Source organism: Dermacentor albipictus, unplaced genomic scaffold (assembly GCF_038994185.2).
Source record: "Dermacentor albipictus isolate Rhodes 1998 colony unplaced genomic scaffold, USDA_Dalb.pri_finalv2 scaffold_14, whole genome shotgun sequence".
Taxonomy (NCBI): domain Eukaryota; kingdom Metazoa; phylum Arthropoda; class Arachnida; order Ixodida; family Ixodidae; genus Dermacentor; species Dermacentor albipictus.
In genome coordinates this window covers 7,871,613-7,889,459 of record NW_027225568.1, presented here as the reverse complement: position 1 = coordinate 7,889,459, position 17,847 = coordinate 7,871,613, and positions in this window count along the sequence as shown.

The window sequence follows — 17,847 nt, the reverse complement described above, 5'->3', positions numbered from 1 at the left end:
CACAGCGTTGAGTGAGTCCGGGCTTTCCAGAGGCTTCCCGAAAGGCAGCTGCGGCTTTTTTTAACACTATAAAATAAACGTGCTTGGGCAACAGTAAATGAATGAACTGTAATGTTTTACTTGCCAAAACCACGATTTGGTTATGAGGGATGTCGTAGTGGGAGACTCCGGAATAATATCGACCATCTGGGGATCTTTAAGGTTTCCCCAATGCACGGGACGCGTGTGGTTTTGCTTTTCGCTCCCATCGAAATGCGGCCGCCGGGATTCGTCCCCGCTTCCTCGTGCTTAGCAGCGTAACGCCACTGCCGCTAAGCCACCATGGTGGGCTAGGTTAATCGTCAGAAGCACTCCGCGGCAGCTTTTCTTCAGTCAGAACGCATTCTGTGTTTGTTCGTAACACTTAGCGCCTGAACGTCCCACAGCGGCTTTGAGAGACGCCGTTGCGGACGCCTCTTGATTTCGACTTATCGGTTTCGTTAAGGTGCCCCCAAATATTTCCCAAGCAGTTTTCCTTTTGCATTCATGCACTACCGCAGCAGCTATAAATAGAGAAAATATGTGCTTATGTAACCCGCCGTGGTTGCTCAGTGGCTATGGTGTTGGACTGCTGAGCTCGAGGTCACGGGATCGAATCCCGGCCTCGGCGGGCTCATTTCGATGGGGAGTAAATGGGAAAACAACCGTGTATTTATATGTACGATAAAAAACCCCAGGTGGTCGAAATTTCCGCATTCCTCCACTACGGCGTCCCTCGAAACTAGGTGATTATCGCGGCCCAACATTTTACTGCAGTTGGCCTTCAAATGAAGTGGCAAATAATTCAAGTGGCAGAGCAGAATGGTTTGTTCCTCTGTAAGACAGCAAACCCTCTTTGAAATTCAACGAGTTCCGCGTAGAAAGAAAAGCCTAGCCCCAATTTGTCATTTTTGCACGTAACTTGCCTTCGCCCCGTTTGCCATTTCCTACTCAAAACAAAAAAAGAAAAAAAGAACACCTAGGTTTGATATTTCATTTATGCACTGTCATTATATATGCATATATAAACAGGGTTATAACACTATATTATTACTTTGAGTGACCTCCCAAACTGTCATATGCGAAATGCGAAGGTTGTGGGTTCGGTTCCCACCTGCAGCAAGTTGTTCTTTCATCCACTTTAATTTCCACTAATATATCGTTTCTTTACTTCATTTATTAAGCACAAATAATTTCCCCTATGTTGTCCTTGTTGTCAGTGTTTGTTGGCATCTGATGATATGACGAATATTAATCGGGCCCCTCGGTTAACCCCCTTTCTTCTAGTTTCTCCCAAATTGTGCGTGTTATGTGCATTCCATGCCTCATTACACAAAGTTTTTCTTCCCTTTTTTTACGTAGCACAAAGACACGTACAGTGCTCACGGAATGAAATGCGACAGCGAGTATTTGGTAGAACCCAGCATATGTGCAGAGAACTCGAGAGTACCATGTCATGTCGCTATGAATCTGGTCACTAAAGGTGACTCTGACTCCGCTCTAAGTGTACGCACCACAGTTACGTCGATGTGACACGAACTACAGCCGGTACAGACGAAAGTCTGGGCATTAGTTAGCCCTAAATTGACGCGTTTCATTCCGTGAGCACTGTACATGCCTTGTTAACGCGATAGCGTTAAGGAACTCGTGTCGCAGAGAAGCAGGTGTTGGCGGCGTTGGCAGTGAGTGAAAAATCCCGGAAGGCAATTAATAAATAGAAAGAACTTGCAAGGTGGGCTGGGTGGGAATCGAACCAGGGTCTCCGGAGTGTGAGACGGAGACGACAGCACTCAGCCACGAGTTCGATGGTTCAAAGCGCGACAAAAGCGCCTCTAGGGAATGCGGTGCTGCCTTAGAAACACGCCGTAGAAAGTTATACTGGAGTGTATATCCGTAATTATGAGCCTGTACATTACAGAAGTCGCAGTTAAACGAGTAGCAAAGTACGTTTCCGCTACATTTCTCCTGCGCTTGGCGCACACGCAAAGCCATCTTGCGGCAAACAAAGAGGACCCCCTCCTCGCTATGTACGGCGCTGCCCCGACAAGTGGCGCACCACTCGCCCGCTTCTCCCCTTCGTCTCGTTTGAGCGCATTGGGGCCGTGCGGGGACCGGTGCGAGGATGCCCCAATACCCTTGCGTTTAATAGGTTTTCTCGCTCTCTCCCCTTCCAACTTCCAGCGTGCGTCACTCGAACCCTCGTGTTTAGGCGACGCGGCTCCTCTTTCCGCTCACAGCGCGATTCCTAGGTGCAGCGTCCGATGCGGGACGCCTCTGACGTGATCGCTGCGCCGTAGCGCGTCTGGTGGGAAAGCGTCCCCTGCGATGTGTGCCGTGCTACTGGCGAGGAGTCATGCGTCTGCGTGTTGCTCCTGGAACAAATAATCAGAAAAAAGTTGTGCTGTGGACTTAGAAGTGTTTTATATGAAAACTATGTCTTTGCGTTACTCAAGAGCATGCCGAGCGAATGAGTGGGCGGTGCGAACGGGGTGCGATAACGCTATTGCGTTCCACTATTGAAGGCGAAGCTTAAGCGTCCTCAAATTTTTTATCCAACTCCAAGAAATGCCATCTTGTTGTAAAGATGAAGACTTTACAAATGAACAACGCATTGCTAAGTTTTGGAGCGCAAAAATACAAAATGTTGGGTGTATTTTCTTAGTTGCTCGCAATTTTTAAAAACTGCCTGCGGCAGATAGCAGAATTGCAAATCTTGAAATGAGTTACTTTATGAGGCATACATTATACTTCTATGAGAAATCAGAATGCTCGAATGAATAATAAACGAAATTGCACTCACTATACCTTACTTAAATTGCTTATGGCACACATTGAAATTTACGAATTGTAGCCGGCAAGTTCGCAAGGTGTATCCACTTGTAACAAATTCTCACGATGGCACCAGTTTTGATATAAGTTTTAAAATGTGCGATGAAATACATGGTTGTTCCAGTTAGGTAAAAGGTAAAAGGAACGACAATGAATTTTTACGCTAAGTTAGACGGCGCATATCTCTATCTTATCGGCGCAAATGAGACCGGTGCCACCCTTAGAATTCTTTCCAGGTAGATATGCCTTGTAAGCTCTCTAGCTATAGAATTGATCAACTGCAATATGGACTGAAAATAGTAATAAAACTGATTAGTGAAAGTTTGGTAATTTGTCAATTGGGCGTTTGATTTCTCGGGAAGTAATGCCTGCCTCGTCGAGTAATTTTGTTCAAGGGTTACAAATGTGCTACGTGCCACAGGTGATTTCTTTATAATTTGATGAAGCTAAAGAAAAAGAAAGAACACCCGAAATAGTACTTGAAGAGCACCACTGAAAAAGCAAAACCGAAGCTTGAGTTTCCTGTATCTGGCCTATGGTGGGAGACTGGAACTAAGCCCTATGTGACATTAACGAAATATATATCGCGGTAATGAACCGCCCCCAGCAGAATGTGGGACGAGAGGAGTGCGCCATTAAACGATACGGACACTGCTTTCAACGGTTCAGCAATGATACGCTTGAGTTTATCAAGATAACACCTGATACGACTGCGTTTCAAAAATCGCTTTTGGGAACAGTGTTACGCCATGTGTGGAAAGTCGAAACAGGCATCAATAGCTAGAGCTTAGTCTTTGGACTACATGCAGTGTACCAGCTATTACGACAGACAGCGTAATTTTATCACGGTGACCGTTTTCCTACCGAAAATCGAGTACATATTTTCGTCGTTTCCATAGGCTTCCATTGCTGAATATTTGACCACTCTGGGAACAAAATTATGGCTTTCCACAGCATAAATACTGCATTTGTGGCGTGCGGCTTCTCTTCCAGAGCTTCACTGTCACCTGCCCTTTTCAATAATCGACCTGTACTGTTAAATATTCGCGAGCAACCCGCTTGTTCTGTTGAAAAAGCGCTAGCTTGGCGCCGAAGCTGCTTGGAGCGTCAGTTGGTACGTGTCCAGAAGAGCTGGATATGAATATTGATGGTCCGTGAACTTCGAAGGTTGGGTTCCCCTTAGAGAAATTGCTCGTTGTTATTATTGAACATACCCCAAAAAGGTGGGCCATTGTAGCGGTAGTTTAGCTGCGGGTACAATTTACATCACAGCATTTAGTCGGGTAGATTTTGAGTGATGCTCCAATGATTGTGAACGTGCCCGTCTGGAATCGGTCTACGTGTGACCTCGCATAGGCGGTGGGAAATAATTATGACTTCGTAAAAGTGGAAGATAACCTAGTGCTAATTTCCTTTAATTAGCATTTGTTCTTCGCATGCGCTGCAGTTTAACTGATTACCTTTACGAATTGAGGGAATATGAACAAGCCAAGCCAGGATGACAGTAATAAGAAAAGGCATTATTCACCAATTCGTTTAGTTTAATTAGCAAAAGTTTGAGGTTCATAAGGCGCGTTCAGACGCCGCATTTGGACGCTACAGAATAATTGCGACCACATGGGTTTCTTTACCTTATAGCTAATGCACGCAATGCGAGACCTTTTCTATTCCGCCGATTGGGCATCGAACCCGCGATCTCGTGCTCAGCGGCTCAGCGACCTAACCAAACAGTGATCGCGGCAGCTGTGCGAAAGATTTCTCAAGGTATGCAAGATGGATTGTTTTCTTGCCATGGTAAAAAAACAGAAAGAGTGCCCTTCGGCAATGTGAAGAAGGATGACCAGCGAAGCTGCGTATGTGGACCTCTTAATGGCGAACTGCATCTCCGCCGCGGGTGGACCCGGCATTGCACTATCTTCGGGATCGGCCCACGCATGGCGAGTGCTTAACGCCTTCTTCACCTCCACCGCAGGTCGGCCCGGCATTACACTATATTCGGGATCGGCCAACTTTAGGGAGTGCTTAACGCCTGCTTCACCTCCGCTGCGGATCGGCCCGGTATTGCACTATCTTCGGGATCGGCCCCCGCATGGGGACTGCTTAACGCCTTCTTCACCTCCACTGCAGGTCGGCCCGGCATTGCACTATATTCGGGATCGGCCAACTTTAGGGAGTGCTTAACGCCTGGTTCACCTCCGCCGCAGGTCGGCCCGACATTGCACTATCTTCGGTATCAGCCAACGTATGGGGAGTGCTTAACGCCTGCTTTATCCTTAGGACAATTTGCTGTCCTAAATGTGACGTGTAGCGCCAATGGTTTTAAAACTGGTTGTCGTCGAGAGTCGCATGTCGTGAAAGTTACGTGACGCACAAAGGATATATAATTTTAAACTTCATAATTTCATCCTTTCGTATTCCAAGATAGTATAGAAACTGTTTTGGCAGTAGCTGGTGAATTGTAAAGATAGGTGCAATCAATGTTACATTTGCGAGATAAAGAAAGAGCCCTAAAGCTGTCGTAGGTACACTTATTTTCAAACAATAACCAATTTAGTGAGATAAGCATAAGTAGTGCGTATCGATCGCAGGCGCTAGTCGCCCAAGCCATACATGCGCACAACAGTGTGTGCAATATTGAACTTAAGGTGATCCGTTATTTTCGGACCACACAGCGTAAACAAGCTGCTTAAAGCTTTGCAGTTTTAGAGTGCGACAGCAAATCTGCTCAAGAGCATAACGAATGACCGCGAAGCGGTGAAACACAAATCATTGAGGGCAGTGTAAGTTCGATTTATTTATTTATTTATTTATTTATTGCTGTAGAACACATACATATGAACTAACCGAGGTAAATAGGACAGAGTAGAACTCAACTTTTGTGCGGCCAACGATAAACGCAGATGGTTTTTGTCTTGCAAGTTGACGATAGCAAGGCTGCCTGAAATGTTGCGCCCCATTCCAAATGCACAAATCTTCAACAACAATCAGTGCGGGTACATGTCTAGAACAACAAGAAACCATTGTTAACAATAATACCTGTGTGCCTATAGCTATAGCATTCATGACTGCTAGTCCGCAAAGCAACATTTATTCGCTGCAGAAATGGTAAAGGGCTCGTATTTCCGAAAAAAATATATCTACACAGCAGGGTTGCTCGTGAGGACAGGTGTCATTTTACGGGGATTTCGGAAATATTGACGACGGCGGTCAGCCGAGTGCCCTCATAAAGAGCGCTTACGTATGGAAAAACTTTGTAGATATGCCTCAATCTAATGGCAAAAAGAAGCACAAAAATAACTGATGGAAGCACAGAAGTAACTTAAGCATAAAAGTAACTGAAACACCAATGCATTTCGATGGACACTTTGAAACTTAGTATCTCGTAACTAGGGCTCTCCAGAGAATTCGTTCCAAGTGGATACGCCGTGCAAACTCAGCGGCTATAATTCGTAGATTGAAATATGTATCGTAAAGTGAATAATTACAAAGTTAATTAGCGTAATTACGGTATTAATAAAGTGAACATTTTGATTTCTCGTAGAAGTAATGGCTGCCTCACCGAGTAATTTAGATTAAGGTTTAGAATTGTGCTATCTGCCATAGGCAATTTTTAAAAAGCTTGGTGCAGCGAAAAAAAAAACACCTTGTATATTGCATTCCTAGAAGCCAAATAGTGAAGTTAGCAAGTTTCAAGAGCTTTTACTGAGCCAAAAGGAGCCACACAGAAGAAAAATACTCTGAAACACGTGACGTCATACTGATGTATGGTGCTGGGGTTTCTGCAAAACATTCGAAAAAATTGAACTTTGAGGATTTTCTCTCCTAAACATCAACATACCGTCAAGTTAACAAAAATATAGTTACGAAATAATACTTGATTTGTTTAAATTGATTTTTAGTATCCCTTTAGTAGCCCTTTAGAAGGGCGAGGCAAGACATGACAACGGGGGTGAATTGCGGTACAAATCCCGACCACTGTTTAATCAAAGTAACATTTGTTCTCTCTGCGCCGAATTCAACGGACACCTCATTACACTAACGAGAACACCATCCTTTTTTGAGTGATTTGAAGAGAAAGTGCGTAATGTTGTGATACAATAGGAAGTGGACTGTATTTAAGCGAATGACCAGATAGCAATGGGACGTGGAAAAAAGAAGCCGAATCAATGCGAAGGCAAGCCTCGACAAAGAAGGAATAAAGGACGAAGAATCTTTGTAGAATTCTCGAAAACTCGGAAGAATTACTTTCGGTTCCCAGTGCATTGCGAATGACCTCTCGGCAACGAACGGGGCTAAGAAAACGTTCGATCAAGTAATGTATAAAGGTTATGTGAAAAATGAAACCTTAGCGCGGTGGCGAATTCTTCATTATTTAGTCTCCAATTAACACAAGGTTTATGGGCCCTCGGAAAGACTTCTAAATCGAAAGGCGGATCTTGCTTATGCGTCCACACAAAGTGTCTGCGCGGAGTGGAGCAAAAAAAAAAAAATCTACTCATTACTCAAAGCGGCGCACATTAGTTGAACAAGAAATCCAAGTGCATAATGACCTAATTTACAAAGTTTACTAAGTAACATTTTAACTAATAACTTTAGCTCACATATTACAATTTACGGATTGAAGCCAGAGATTTTGCAAGAGACGTTGACTTGGAGAAATTTCGAAAGTACCCTATCGGAAAATCTTATATGGCCTGTTTTATAGTCCTCTTTGTTCCTATATGATTTATATGCAGGGTGTTTCACGTAACTTGTGCAAAGGGTTAAAAAGAAATGGTCACCCGCAGATGACTGAAACCAAATGTATATGGTTGACCGTCATGTGGAACTCCTTAGAGTATATTTTTTTTTCAATTCTGCTTAATTAGTCAAGTAAGATGAATTATGCAGACTTTTTGATACTCGCTTTAGAGCAAAGGGCGTTTCGTTGTGTTCTAGAGGGGGTTCAGAAACGACCGATCCCGTTTTGGTTGCAACGCACATGCTGCGTGGCAATATTTTTCGGCTTTTAAAGAAAGCCCGCGAAATATGAATTAAAACCGCGTGGCTCCGTTCGTGCGCAATCGTATTGCAGCGCCCTCAACCGTGCGTCGAGCTTATTGCTTCTGAGGCAGGACGGCACTTCCTTTCCCTGTGCCATCACCAAAAATGCCGAGGCACTGTGAAGCCGTTGCCTAGAGCCGCAGCCGATCACTTCACCACGGTCCGCGCGCACGCTTTTTTCGCACGAACCGCGAATGAGAGCGCATCAATACTACAGCGCATGAGCGCAGTCACGTGGTTTTAGTTCATATTTCGAGGGTTTTCTTTAAACGCCGAAAAAAAAAAAACATCACGCAGCATGCACGTTGAAACAAAAATACTGGATCGGTTGTTTCTGAACTCCCTGTACAAAGCAGCGAAACACACTTGGCCCTAAGGTGAATATTATAAAGTTTGTGTAATTAGTCTTAGTTAATTAACTAATTAAGCGGAATATAAAAACATACCCTAAAGAGTGCCACATGACGGCAAACGTATGCCGTTGGTTTCATTTAGCTGCGGCTAACCATTTTTTAACATCCTGGGCCTTGGCACAAGTTCACGTGAAACACCCTGTATAAACAGGATTACGGAACCTGGCATACAGGATTTTCAGATAGGGTAGCACCAGCTTTGAGATGAGCGCTATGAAACTTGCAGTAAAAGCTTAATGTTGTTCCACCTACTTTTCTGACAAAATACTTTTTGTGCGTTTAAGCTAAAAAATAACTTGAACGCATTTTGCCGCACACTTCAGGAACGCATATCTCGGAACTAGTGTCTTCCGCACAACCCTTTCTGCGTGGATAAGTCTCGCGAACAATTTGGGAACTGCAATATAGGTTGTCAAGTATTAGTTTAAAGGTTAATGAATGAGGCTTAGGGAATTAGTCGAATATGAATTACAATTCTTCGCGTAAGTAATGTCTGCCCTTTAGAGTAACCCAGCTTCATCAGTAGAATTGTGTTATAAGACACAGGCGATCCTTTCTTTTTTTTAAATTCCGTTAACAAGCAAAGAAAGAAGAAAAAAGGCTATATATGAACGAATTTAATTTCGTTAAGAGTGGTAGTCTATCACCATTTTAGCAGTGTTTTCTGTAAAGCTTTACCGTTGCCTGAGCGGCATGTCTCAAGGGTGAACAGGAACTGTAAGGGCGGGAGGGGGAAGGAGGAGGGGAGATTTGTGCGTAAGGACGAGGCACTGTTTGTGGACCTCTGCGGATGGCTCACAGAGATCGATAAAGACTCGCAGGTGGCACGTATTAAAAGTATACCACTGATGGCATAGCTTGACTCTAAAAAGTTGCATCTACTTGTCCTTTCTTTTTTTTTGTTATTTTTATGGGTTTTTTTTGGGGGGGGGGGGGCGCGGGGAGGTGTCAGTGTTGCGGGTGGTGGAAACGTTAGTTGTAAACGCTTTCTCTAAATGTCCTCCATAAAAAAAGTCAAATTTTCGCCCTTCATACCGCGGATAATTGCACTAGTTGGTTTACGTCAGGCTGCATTCTTTGGTGAGAAGAATCCTACTCCAACCAAGATGCTACCTATGATCACGTGTACCGTCACGGGACTAAGAGCCATTTGCTAAATAGAAGCTGATTTCTCGCTCTCCTAGGAAGAGGCGCTGGAGCCATGTATATATGTAAAACAAGGAGGTTTGCATTCGTTCTTTTTTTTTCTGCTCGCGGTAGGCATGGGCGAGGCGAGAGCCCATAGGCCAGCGGGAACCACGGCTGGAAAACAAGCAAGTTGCGCTTAATGGGAGCCAATGACGAATGAAATCAAAATATGCACGGCTATGTCTGAAAGATGCATTAGAGTGAAATACTCTATTTATTTTTATTACTGCATCAGGCAGATTATTTTAATGAGAGATGCCGGACGGAAATGGGGAGTACTTACGGCCATTAAAGTGCAACTCCGGCAATTGTTCGATGTCAGCGCATATCAATGAAAGTCGCTGTTTACGTTCCTCTGCACACTTCCGTCATGTCCTCAAAAATCGGATTTGTGAGTTGCACAGATTTTTTACAAATTAATTTGGTTAATTCCCTTCAACTACCTGCATTGCTTGCTTCTCAGCTACTGACAACATTGTGTTAAGACTTAACATTCAGCATACGCAGAGCATGCTGGGAATAACTGGCAGACGACAGCGTCGAGGAGCCGGTGATCGTGACCCAGCGTTGAGCGTGAGAAGTTTCTGTGACGAAAAGTTACGTTCTGTGTGGACGGCCATTGGATCGGTGGCAAGTGGTCTTGCGTTGTTGGCTGCACGAACTTCGGCACTCTCCAGCCGGACGCACAGTTTGAGGCGGTGTCGTTCGCATTCAGCCGTGGTTAAGCTTATCAGTCACCGAATTCGTGCGTCTTAGATCTCTACCGGGGGACCTCAGCGATTCACCTGAATATAATTAAGCTATTATGACGAAAAAAACTTCTCTTATAGTTCATATTTGACTATACGAATTTCAAATATTAGTCTTTTCGTACAGTTTGAGCGCAAAAACTGAGAAGAGACGATACAGCGCACTATCAACATGGGTACGTTGACGTTCTCGAAGGCAGCCAGTCGTGCTCTCCGACATTTCCCCAAATTAATGTGACTACGCACATGAGTGTATCTTTACGTATTGTTATGGTGACTCATTGTTTACCTTTTGAGGTGTACTGTTTGCCTCTTAACCGAAATGGGGAACAAGCGGAGGCCCCTAGCTTCGACACAAAAGCTTAAAAAACCACCTCGTTTAGCTGCCAATGGTGTCAGTCCTGGAATCACCGTTTCCGCGAAAAAAACTGCGCGTTCTCTAAATGAACGATTATGCGGGCAAATCGGTAATCTGTCTACATTATGGAACACATGAATTGTGTGCACGAAAAAGAGTACGAATAATGATGAGTCATAATAACAGTCATAATAACATAATAACTCACAACATTTTTGGTTCGTATTGGCATATTGTCGTCGGTGGGCGGCATCCACTAATAGTACAAAGGCTGTCACAATAAACCGGCGCCTGTGTCCAGAAGGAGCCCTAACATGCAAAAAAAAAAGGAAAACGTGCTGCACTTGGCCATTGAAACCATAGCTTTAATTGTTTAGGCAAGCTGCCTGCGTAGTAGAAATGTCTATGAATGACTACAAGATGTTCCGCTTAAACAGCAGAAGCTTTTTATGTCCTTAAGCACTCGAATTGAATTATGGCGTTTTACGTGCCAAAAACGCTTTCTGATTATGAGGCACGCCGTAGTGGGGCGCTCCGGAAATTTGGACCACCTGGGGGTTTGTTAACGTGCACCTAAATCTAAGTACACGGGTGTTTTCGCATTTCACCCCCAACGAAATGCGGCCGCCGTGGCCGGGATTCGATCCCGCGACCTCGTGCCTAGCAGCCCTACACCATAGCCACTAAGCAACCACGGCAGATCATTAAGCACTCGCCTGCCTTTCTCGAAATTGCCAGCCAAAGGTGTCAGCACCGATTCGATATCCCGCCCTGACAACTCGGCGGCCTGCTGCGTGATATGCTGATTTCCAGCTCCTCTTCCTCGACGAGCTCAAGTGGCTGTCTCGACTGGTGTAGCCATTTCCATCTTTGCGGTCTCCTTGGATCCATTCGAGTCTGCCGTGGCAATCTTCAAGTTGGGCTTCAGCTATAGGTTTCCTTGCTTTCTCCCCTAATCGTGGCGCGCGTGCATTACGGTATACCAGCCTAAAAGCCGGCTGTAATTTTTTTCTGCAAGAAAACGTGTGCTGTATGCAAGGAGAGCAAATTTGCACGTGATAACTTCTATTGTTTTTCAAATTGCAATTTTGTATCATATATATATATATATATATATATATATATATATATATATATATATATATATAGGTATATAGGTATTTTCCTTGTGTCACAATGGAATTCGCAGACGGTCAAGCATGCATTACTGTGTATAAAACATAATGTAGGAGAAAAATGTTTTCTGTGTTTACAGGAATGCCTAATTTTCGAAATCGAATTTCGAAGTACTTTTTTCCATGTCTTGAGAATCAGCGCCTCATTCTTAACAAATCATCAATACTTTCGCGTTCTTTGCAGATATGGCATAGAGGGGACGGAAACATACCAAACTTGTGTAAATAAATATTGAATGGCGGAATGCGGCAGCTGAATTTTATGAGGGCGATTTCTAATTTACGTGTGGAACTTGAGTCACCCATGACTACCGCTACCTTGCTTTCTTCCTATATTATGGCACGTATCCACTAAGGAGGTTGGCTGCAAATGGCCACTGGAGCATGTCCGGCGTCTTTGTTCTCTTCTGCCCAACTATAAGAGAAGCACATAGTGGGTATGGAATGTGCAACGACACTATTTTCATAGATGAGTATTCCTCAGAATAAGCAACTCTATTTTGAAGGTTAGCGCTGGAAAAAAGAAAATTAGTTATGACAAATTATTAATGGGTCACTTCATTTAGAGTAACATGAAATAAATTAGAGCCAACCTAATATTGAATGACAAGACGAGGATATAGCGTGATAAAATACAATTTACAAGAAAAACACGGAGAACATTTAGTAACAATTTATGTATTGCGTCATAAACATGTCAAAAGAAGCGGCTATCTCCTGGTCCTTAATTAGAACCAACAATGGACATTCCCATACTCTAAATTAGCAAGGTCGCAGTTTTTCGAATTTGTGTTCTAAGTCTGGCCAATTTTAAGCTTTAAGAGGAAGCTTTAGCTCGGGCCCAACTCCGATGCCGCCTATTCAAATACATGTGAAACGGAGAAGCGCTTTTCCGAGATAACCATTAGGCCAATTTTAATGAAATTTGTTGAATTATAGAGAGAACACCAAATTATAGTGCTTGTTGGAAGCTGAATTTTCATTTAGGGCCCGAATGTCTTAAAAGGAGCGTTCGGAAATTAATGCGTTAGAAAAAAATTGAAGAACGAAGTTTACAAAGTTGTAGCTCTGCACCAAGAACAGAGATCGCAGTTCTAGAAACTGCATCTGTCAGAGCTTGCAAAGCGCCTAACTGTGATAACGCAACTTATATTTTACATGATTTTTTGCATTGTTTGCAAGTGTTTTGGAAAAGTGCTGCTCACATATTAGAGGTCGGTTATTGCTTATTCATCGGCTATACCTCGTCGCGTTTTCCTTAGTGGCGGGCTCTGTGGATTACAACTGCGCTGTCGCGACAATTACGACTATACCGTAACGCTTGCGGTTACGGTTGCCGTATGCGTGACTCTTGCGATAGCCGAAATACTATAAACATGGGTTCACTTTACAAGTTAGAGAATATACAGTTTAGCACAGCGTTTATCGCCTTACGCTCAGCGCAAGCACCTTTATAGCATGTTACAGTGCGCATCCTTTCAAGACAGAGACGCGAACGCAAACATAATAACGCGTTAGAAGACAGGGTGCCGTCTTGGGCCTCGTGCCAAACATATCCAAGCCAACAATCTGTTAGCAACCATGCTGTCGTTTCGATGCAAGGAGGTTATTTACTTAAACTTCTGAGGTGCCAGTCCCAGCCGCCGCCTACGGGAGCGCGTGAAGCCGGCGGTGGCCATAGTGCTAGAGGAAAAAGAGTGCGGCTACAGTACCTGCCCGCGGTATACGCGCGGCGCTCCCTACGCTTGTGGTTCTGCGATGAAGGATAAGATTAAACGCCTTTAAGAATTATATCATTCCGCCGTTGTATGTCGCTGTTGCCGAAAAAAAAAAATTCTCATGGTGACGGATGCCTTGCGTAGTGTGATAATAAGTTCCGGTCGCGAGCTGAAAAACAATCGTATGTTCTGTTTTCATCATTCAGTAACCTGCCGCCTGCATCGGCAGTGTGATGCCATTTCGTCGATACGTCGTGCCGACCCGTATTGGCAGTGGCATGACCTCGAAACACGGTGCCCTTCTGCCATTTCTTAAAGAAAGGCTATTTGTGTAAACGAGCGTTCAAGTCGCTGATGATGAAACTGTTGCTGCTTTAAAGTTAGGAATGAGTGCTTTTGGTTTAAACCTGGAAAACAAGAAAAAAATATAATAGCAGGGGAGGCGTTAGGGTAATCGTTAGCGTGCCCAACTCCCAAATACCGGATGCTGCACATACTCGGGTTCAAATCCCAGTGGCTTGTTTGTGAAGACAGCCTTCTGTGCTCTCTGGTGACGGCGAAGCTCAGAATGAGGAGGCGGCCTGACGACAATGGTCGCCGTCAGCGTAACAGAATAAGCGGGCGTGCAAGGTCATACCTAAAGCTGAAAGTATATTCAGAGGAAATACAGTATGCTCCTGTCGACAAAAAAAAAGTGATCAATAACGAGCGGTGTTGTTGAGCGAGGCTGTAGACTCATATGTCGCTAAAGACAGGGCCACGTTCCTATACCGATAATCAGCGGAAATGTACATCGACAGCATGTCAACTAGCGCGTAAGTGATACTGGATTAAGGTCGTTGCGTGTTTGTGTTGTGTCTGGCTAGCGCGAATAATGTAATAGATGACACTGGGAGAGAAAGCGGTGAGGCGAAGTCCACGAGAAGTACTTGAGGATAGCCATATTGAACGTCAACGCACTTACCCTTATGCTAACAAATAAGACCTGAAGAGAGGTAGATAGAATGGTGCAGAGGGGGAAGGGAGAAGAGGCATAGAATGGGTAGAACGAGGGTATTCGCTAAACGAGTGAATAACAGCCTTGCCATTCTTCGCTGACAGTTCCCATACAGGGGTGAAGGACGGGACAGGGAAAAGGCGACGTGAGAAGATAACGAAACGCTACTACTATACAGACATGAGAGTGGTGGCGGGCAAACTTAAGGCACGGCACTGTACGTTTCTGCTATTTCTAAAAAATAGACAACACGCAAATGTGTCATGTGGACATCTGACGTAGGGCGTGCAGATGCAAAGCCGACATTAATCACCGTAGGTGAAGGCGACACTGCTGAAGCGGTCGCACGTCAAATCAACACTTCTGTGCCCGCTGCGGTAACTTAACGAATATTATCACATAAAATACAGTGCACTCTACGGTGTCATTCTTCGACAGCTTGCTCCGATTCTCGCGCAATGAGGATGGGAACAAATTGTCTCACTTGCCGATGGTCACCTTCCTTGAACTGCCAACATTCCTTACCCGCCGTAGTTGCTTAGTGGCTATGGTGTTCGGCTGCTAAGCACGAGGTCGCGGGATCGAATCCCAGCCACGGCAGTCTTATTTCGATGGGGGTGAAATGCGAAAAAATGCGATGGGTGCGAAATCCGTGTACGTAGGTTTTGGCGCAGGTTAAAGAACCCCAAGAGGGTCAAAATTATTCCAGAATCCCCCACTAGGCGTGCCTCATAATCAGATTACGGTTTTGGCCCGTGTTAGATATGGCGCCGTTTCCTGAGGCTACTTCGAGTTCCCCAAACCACTTCGAATCGCAGCACAGCTAATTGAGGAATGCAGAAGCAGGAAAGCACATTCCTGAGGCAGGACACTTGCAAACAAGTTCGTACCGCCGGGACAATGGAGCCCAATCATCCCCCTTCGCCTTTGAAGAAGACATTTGCTACCGCTGCGGGGCCGTAGCACCGGGAGCAGGTGGGCCTTCGGACAATGGAGCATGAGCGCCCCCACTTCTCCTTGGAAGAAGCGCATTGCAACTCTGCGAGGCAAGACCGCAGGGGGATCAAGTGATCAAGCAAGGGGGCCCAAGCGGCGACTCTCTTCGCCGGGTATGACACCATCGCACGGGCGCCTGCCATTGGCCGAAAGTGGCGTCATCTGAGCGGACTCTCCCATTGGTCGAACATGACGCGACTTCCAGTGCTCGAAGGGTTTATAAGAAGCATTCCAGAGAGACCAGAGCATTCCCTGATTCCCTGATTGACCTCTCTCGAACTTCTTGCCGCGAGCCGCAGCGTCCGAGTTGCTGCCGGCCCGTAATGACTATACGACTGTTGCTGGTCTCTCACCTCCCTGTATATAATGTAAAATAAATACTCCCAAGTTTGGTTTTCATCCCGAAGTCTGTCCTTCAACCCCTACACCCGCAAAACCCCACAATTCATCATTTAACATTCCTTAAGCATGTCCTTGGCAGTCACACAACTCTTGAATACAACAAGTAAGTGTAAGGAGTTGTGCGCGCGAGGTCTTTAAGTATGTGGGTAGACTTTACGGCGTTCGATGCCTGCTAGTCTACATTGCGGCTATATTTTAAAGGCGAAGTGGCAACACGCTAGAGAATATGGAGAACAGCCAAATCCCGCATATATTACTGCACAATAATTTTAAATAGCGGTCTTCCTTCAGGCACGTGAATAACCGTGACAGGAGACTACTTTGCGAACTAACTGTAAGTAATATGCAGGGTGTCCCAGTTAACTTGTACCAAGATTAAAAAAAAAAAAAACTCAAGAGCTCTAGAGAAGTCGTACCGGCTGCATAGTAGCGGCAGTCGTATGTACTTGCAGCCACAATTTTTTTCATCACGAAGTACTAATTAGTTAATTCCTTTTAATTAGTGAACTTTTTAATTATTGCTTGAATCACAAACGTAATAATTACAATGTTGTAGGGCACCTTAAATAACCTTCGAATCAAGCATTGATTTCGTGCTGAAGTGAAAAAACAAAAGCCTGCGCTATACGAAATAGATGCACACTGGCACGCCGCTACCCAAGCGCCTATACAAGCGAACACTGAAAGATGTACGGTAGCATTCTCTTATCGCCGCATCGTACAAGGCTCCGCTACGCTTATCAATGCGTGAGCAGCGTGTACTTTTGTGCGACCATTACATAACGTGAAGCCTTGTATCGAGCTGTCGCCGCTAGTAAAACCGTGTATCCGTGGTTATTCTGTTGGGAGCGCTTGAGGGGCGGCGCGCGAGCGCGTATCTATTTCGTACTTTGGATGTTTCGTGCGCTTTTGTTTTTTCTCGGAAAAACCAATGAGGCAAAGCTGAGCACTCAACAAATGCTTGGTTCGGAGGTTACTTGAGGTGCCCTACAACTTTGTAATTGATATGTTTGCGATTCAAGCAATAATTTTAAAAAGTATTTAAGTAATACTTCGTGATGCATAAAATACTGCCCTTTAATACGTATGATTACGGCTACTATGCAGTCGGTACGATTTCTCTAGAGCTCTTGGGTATTTTTAAAATCTTGGTCCAAGTTAACGGGGAGATCCTGTATATGTCATACCCAAAGGTGCACCTGGCCCGGTGCCCAGTAAATATGAAGTAATATTGCGAGCCGCTTCGGCCATAGCATGCTAGCTGACGACCTTATATCTTAATACTTCAACACATCTCGATTTGCAGCTGCTGTGGCAAAGTCGCTAGGCAAGGACTGCTCACTTCTTGGGTCGTGACTTTTGTGTCAAGGTGCAAAACCAACATATCCATGTATATGTCCTAATACTTAAGCACATCTCGACTTGTAGCTGGTGCGGTAGCCCATGATTGCGGTTAGCAAAGTCACTGGGGAAATAATTTTGGGCACCTTAACGAAATCAATAGGTCAAAATCAAAAACAGTCCATGACGGCGTCTCTCGTAGACGCTGTGCGATTTTCGGACGTTATGAATGTGTACCGACTGAAGAAATGCTGCCACGGAGGGCTTCTGACGGTTAGCGTAGCTTGTTTACTCCATAGAATCAAAACGAAAAAAAGGAAAAGGAAAAAAAAAGGAACCGTATCAAAAGCCCAGAATCAATCATCGCTCGTCGCGACTAAACGCTGCTAGGATGACAAGTCATTTCCATAGAATAGCAGCTTGGGCTTGTTGGTTTTCCATCCTGCTTGTAACAGCGCAAAATGTAGACAAGAGACGAGACAAGAAGACACCACAAGCGCTGACTTTCAACAACGTTTATTCTGAAAGAAACACGGCTTCTTATAACCATTGCCCACACGCATTGTGGGCAATAGTTATAAGAAGCTGTGTTTCTTTCAGAATAAACGTTGTTGAAAGTC